Raw genomic sequence first — 6000 nt, 5'->3', positions numbered from 1 at the left:
TGTTTTAGTTTTTATACTTCCCAGCAGCAGTTTGCTGTCTGGGGAGAAATTTTTCTTTTGTTTGAAAAATGGATGGATTACATGGCAAAGAAGTGGACATGGCAGGAGGAAGACGAGTGCTAACAGACAAAGAAATGGATAAAGAACAACGAGATGGACAAGGACGAATGGATTATAACAAGAGGATTTACTCTAAAGAGGCTACAGTAATTGTTGACATGGCGGATCAGAGAGATGCAAGAGCAGAGGACATTATCAAAGCAGTGAACGAAAGGATTGGAGGAGGAAAGATTCTAGCAGTCAGACCAAGGCAAGTAAAAGAATATGAAATTACACTGATAAACAGGGAGGCGTGCGATGGATTAGATGAAGGATTAATGATAAAAGGAAAACTGTGTGAGATTCGACAACTGAAAACAAGGGAGTATGTGGTTTCTTTCATACATTTGCCAGCCTATATTGAGGACTCTGACATTTTAATTAAATTACAAAATTGGGGCGTAACACCTGTTTCAGACATCATAAGAAGAATGTATCCAGGCACAGACATTGCGGATGGTACAAGGTACCTAAGGGTGAAATTTCCTAAAGAAGTAGTGTCTCTGCCATACAGTACAAAGTTTGATACGGAGGAGGGAACACAGTATTTCAGGATCATGCATGATCGTCAGGTTAAAACCTGTCGATTGTGCATGAATCCGGGACATGTGTTCAAAGACTGTCCAGATTTTAAATGTCATCAGTGCAATGGCCAGGGTCATTACGCAAGGGATTGCGATGCAATTAAGTGCCCGGATTGCAGAAAGGTGATCATAAGATGTGAGTGTTGGATGGAGAATGAAATTCAAAATAAAGAGTCAGAAGGTGTAGGAGGGCGAATGTCAAAAGAAACTGAATTACAAAATGGTGGAGAGAATGAGGAAGAGGATGGTGTGAATAAAGAGGCTATTGTGGAAAATAAGAAGGAATTGGAAGAGAAAAGGCTGGAAGGAGAAATGGACAAAGGAATATTGACATCACAGGAAGTAACACAAGGGGTATTGGAGGAAATGGAGAACCAAGGATTAAAAGAAAAGGAGGAGGAAATGCAAGAGATAACTGAAGAGGAGAAAGAAATGGAATTGGAAGAGAAAAGGCTGGAAGGAGAAATGGACAAAGGAATATTGACATCACAGGAAGTAACACAAGGGGCATTGGAGGAAATGGAGAACCAAGGACTAAAAGAAAAGGAGGAGGAAATGCAAGAGATAACTGAAGAGGAGAAAGGAGTGGACAGAATGGATGATAGAAAGGACAAAAGGGTGACATTAAGAAGGAGAACCCTTAAGGTAATACCAAATGTGAATGTGGCCAGAAAAAAAAGACATTTTAGGGAAAAATACAATAAGGGGAAACATTTGTTTGAGAATAAATTTCAAGTGTTGAGGGAAGATGAGGAGGAGGAGGTAGACTAAGAATACAATGTTTGGTTTAAATTTGTATTATTATTTATTATTATAATGTTTTTATACATTGTATCATGGTATGCTAATGCCTTAATTGTATTTCAAAAAGAAAAATGGAGATAAAAGGTTATTTATTGAATGTAAAGTGAAATAAATGTGTTTGGTGTTTAGAGAAATGGCTTTTATCAAACCTGTGGCAAATAATTATTGTTTTTGTTTGTTATGCTTCTGTGGAAAATGTGTACAATGTTTTTAATGAAATATTTTAAATTTGTTAATAAAAAAAAAAAAAAAAAAAAAAAAAAAAAAAAAAAAAAAATCTCGTCTGATCTCGGAAGCTAAGCAGGTTTGGGCCTGGTTAGTACTTGGATGGGAGACCGCCTGGGAATACCAGGTGCTGTAAGCTTTTTGGAAATTTTTCACTTAGTATATAATAATTTGGCAAAAAAATAGAGTCAATGCCCGATCTCTGAATCTTAGCAGGTTTGGGCCTGGTTAGTACATGGATGGGAGACTGCCTGTTAATACCAGGTGCTGTAAGCTTTTTGGACATTTTTCACTTAGTATATAATAATTTTGCCAAAAAATAGAGTCAATGCCCGATCTCTGAATCTTAGCAGGTTTAGGTCTGGTTAGTACTTTGATGAGAGACTGCCTAGGAATACCAGGTGCTTTAAGCTTTTGGGTTTTCTTTCCTACTTATATAATGTACTGGCGATAAGATTGGCTGCTCTTTAAATAGCCCTCTCTTTGCAGCAGACTTCGCTTACCGCCATACCAACCTGGCTATGCCCGATCTCGTCTGATCTCGGAAGCTAAGCAGGTTTGGGCCTGGTTAGTACTTGGATGGGAGACCGCCTGGGAATACCAGGTACTGTAAGCTTTTTGGAAATTTTTCACTTAGTTTATAATAATTTTGCCAAAAAATAGAGTCAATGCCCGATTTCTGAATCTTAGCAGGTTTAGGTCTGGTTAGTACTTTGATGAGAGACTGCCTAGGAATACCAGGTGCTTTAAGCTTTTGGGTTTTCTTTCCTACTTATATAATGTACTGGCGATAAGATTGGCTGGTCTTTAAATAGCCCTCTCATTGCAGCAGACTTCGCTTACGGCCATACCAACCTGGCTATGCCCGATCTCGTCTGATCTCGGAAGCTAAGCAGGTTTGGGCCTGGTTAGTACTTGGATGGGAGACCGCCTGGGAATACCAGGTGCTGTAAGCTTTTTGGAAATTTTTCACTTAGTATATAATAATTTTGCCAAAAAATAGAGTCAATGCCGGATCTCTGAATCTTAGCAGGTTTGGGCCTGGTTAGTACATGGATGGGAGACTGCCTGTTAATACCAGGTGCTGTAAGCTTTTTGGACATTTTTCACTTAGTATATAATAATTTTGCCAAAAAATAGAGTCAATGCCCGATCTCTGAATATTTGCAGCTTTGGGCGTGGTTAGTACATGGATGGGAGACTGCCTGGGAATACCAGGTGCTTTAATCTTTTTGGAAAATTTCACGAATTATATAATAATCTTTCATTAAAAAAAAAAAAAAAAAAAAAAAAAGAGTCAATGCCCGATCTCTGAATCTTAGCAGGTTTAGGTCTGGTTAGTACTTTGATGAGAGACTGCCTAGGAATACCAGGTGCTTTAAGCTTTTGGGTTTTCTTTCCTACTTATATAATGTACTGGCGATAAGATTGGCTGGTCTTTAAATAGCCCTCTCTTTGCAACAGACTTCGCTTACGGCCATACCAACCTGGCTATGCCCGATCTCGTCTGATCTCGGAAGCTAAGCAGGTTTGGGCCTGGTTAGTACTTGGATGGGACTGGTTAGTACTTGGATGGGAGACCGCCTGGGAATACCAGGTGCTGTAAGCTTTTTGGAAATTTTTCACTTAGTATATAATAATTTTGCCAAAAAATAGAGTCAATGCCGGATCTCTGAATCTTAGCAGGTTTGGGCCTGGTTAGTACATGGATGGGAGACTGCCTCTTAATACCAGGTGCTGTAAGCTTTTTGGACATTTTTCACTTAGTATATAATAATTTTGCCAAAAAATAGAGTCAATGCCCGATCTCTGAATATTTGCAGCTGTGGGCCTGGTTAGTACATGGATGGGAGACTGCCTGGGAATACCAGGTGCTTTAATCTTTTTGGAAAATTTCACGAATTATATAATAATCTTTCATTATAAAAAAAAAAAAAAAAAAAAAAAAAAAAAAAAGAGTCAATGCCCGATCTCTGAATCTTAGCAGGTTTAGGTCTGGTTAGTACTTTGATGAGAAACTGCCTAGGAATACCAGGTGCTTTAAGCTTTTGGGCTTTCTTTCCTACTTATATAATGTACTGGCGATAAGATTGGCTGCTCTTTAAATAGCCCTCTCTTTGCAGCAGACTTCGCTTACAGCCATGCCAACCTGGCTTTGGCCGATCTCGTCTGATCTCGGAAGCTAAGCAGGTTTGGTCCTGGTTAGTACTTGGATGGGAGACCGCCTGGGAATACCAGGTGCTGTAAGCTTTTTGGACATTTTTCACTTAGTTTATAATAATTTTGCCATAAAATAGAGTCAATGCCCGATCTCTGAATCTTAGCAGGTTTAGGTCTGGTTAGTACTTTGATGAGAGACTGCCTAGGAATACCAGGTGCTTTAAGTTTTTGGGTTTTCTTTCCTACTTATATAATGTACTGGCGATAAGATTGGCTGGTCTTTAAATAGCCCTCTCTTTGCAGCAAACTTCGCTTACGGCCAAACCAACCTGGCAACGCTAGTGAGCCACACAGGAAGTGAGTTGGCAGTTTGTAGTAGGCAGTAGGTGAGAGAGGCTCACCTTGTGTTTTTTGTTTTGTTTTATCTGCGTAAAGATTTATTTCTTTTGCAACTTATTGATTTTTGTTTGTTATAGTTTTTATACTTCCCAGCAGCAGTTTGCTGTCTGGGGAGAAATTTTTCTTTTGTTTGAAAAATGGATGGATTACATGGCAAAGAAGTGGACATGGCAGGAGGAAGACGAGTGCTAACAGACAAAGAAATGGATAAAGAACAACGAGATGGACAAGGACAAATGGATTATAACAAGAGGATTTACTCTAAAGAGGCTACAGTAATTGTTGACATGGCGGATCAGAGAGATGCAAGAGCAGAGGACATTATCAAAGCAGTGAACGAAAGGATTGGAGGAGGAAAGATTCTAGCAGTCAGACCAAGGCAAGTAAAAGAATATGAAATTACACTGATAAACAGGGAGGCGTGCGATGGATTAGATGAAGGATTAATGATAAAAGGAAAACTGTGTGAGATTCGACAACTGAAAACAAGGGAGTATGTGGTTTCTTTCATACATTTGCCAGCCTATATTGAGGACTCTGACATTTTAATTAAATTACAAAATTGGGGCGTAACACCTGTTTCAGACATCATAAGAAGAATGTATCCAGGCACAGACATTGCGGATGGTACAAGGTACCTAAGGGTGAAATTTCCTAAAGAAGTAGTGTCTCTGCCATACAGTACAAAGTTTGATACGGAGGAGGGAACACAGTATTTCAGGATCATGCATGATCGTCAGGTTAAAACCTGTCGATTGTGCATGAATCCGGGACATGTGTTCAAAGACTGTCCAGATTTTAAATGTCATCAGTGCAATGGCCAGGGTCATTACGCAAGGGATTGCGATGCAATTAAGTGCCCGGATTGCAGAAAGGTGATCATAAGATGTGAGTGTTGGATGGAGAATGAAATTCAAAATAAAGAGTCAGAAGGTGTAGGAGGGCGAATGTCAAAAGAAACTGAATTACAAAATGGTGGAGAGAATGAGGAAGAGGATGGTGTGAATAAAGAGGCTATTGTGGAAAATAAGAAGGAATTGGAAGAGAAAAGGCTGGAAGGAGAAATGGACAAAGGAATATTGACATCACAGGAAGTAACACAAGGGGTATTGGAGGAAATGGAGAACCAAGGATTAAAAGAAAAGGAGGAGGAAATGCAAGAGATAACTGAAGAGGAGAAAGAAATGGAATTGGAAGAGAAAAGGCTGGAAGGAGAAATGGACAAAGGAATATTGACATCACAGGAAGTAACACAAGGGGCATTGGAGGAAATGGAGAACCAAGGACTAAAAGAAAAGGAGGAGGAAATGCAAGAGATAACTGAAGAGGAGAAAGGAGTGGACAGAATGGATGATAGAAAGGACAAAAGGGTGACATTAAGAAGGAGAACCCTTAAGGTAATACCAAATGTGAATGTGGCCAGAAAAAAAAGACATTTTAGGGAAAAATACAATAAGGGGAAACATTTGTTTGAGAATAAATTTCAAGTGTTGAGGGAAGATGAGGAGGAGGAGGTAGACTAAGAATACAATGTTTGGTTTAAATTTGTATTATTATTTATTATTATAATGTTTTTATACATTGTATCATGGTATGCTAATGCCTTAATTGTATTTCAAAAAGAAAAATGGAGATAAAAGGTTATTTATTGAATGTAAAGTGAAATAAATGTGTTTGGTGTTTAGAGAAATGGCTTTTATCAAACCTGTGGCAAATAATTATTGTTTTT

The 6000-nt window shown here is 38.8% G+C and overlaps 3 non-coding genes and 1 pseudogene across 3 annotated transcripts; all 4 read left to right on the top strand.

Annotated features, from left to right (window-relative positions):
- The first annotated feature begins 2209 nt into the window (after nucleotides 1–2209).
- Nucleotides 2210–2328, top strand: LOC128003009 (5S ribosomal RNA). Its single transcript, XR_008175741.1, has one exon. It is a non-coding gene; the product is annotated as a 5S ribosomal RNA (ribosomal RNA).
- Nucleotides 2329–2549: 221 nt separating this feature from the next.
- Nucleotides 2550–2668, top strand: LOC128009352 (5S ribosomal RNA). Its single transcript, XR_008181066.1, has one exon. It is a non-coding gene; the product is annotated as a 5S ribosomal RNA (ribosomal RNA).
- Nucleotides 2669–3181: 513 nt separating this feature from the next.
- LOC128005556 (uncharacterized) lies at nucleotides 3182–3321 on the top strand (annotated as a pseudogene).
- A 522-nt stretch (nucleotides 3322–3843) lies between these two features.
- On the top strand, nucleotides 3844–3962 carry LOC128005539 (5S ribosomal RNA). The gene has a single exon (XR_008178187.1). It is a non-coding gene; the product is annotated as a 5S ribosomal RNA (ribosomal RNA).
- The last annotated feature ends 2038 nt before the right edge of the window (nucleotides 3963–6000 follow it).

Source organism: Carassius gibelio, chromosome B22 (assembly GCF_023724105.1).
Source record: "Carassius gibelio isolate Cgi1373 ecotype wild population from Czech Republic chromosome B22, carGib1.2-hapl.c, whole genome shotgun sequence".
In the NCBI taxonomy this organism is placed as follows: domain Eukaryota; kingdom Metazoa; phylum Chordata; class Actinopteri; order Cypriniformes; family Cyprinidae; genus Carassius; species Carassius gibelio.
Note: the sequence above shows the minus strand (reverse complement) of the source record. Positions and strands in the feature narration are given on the sequence as shown.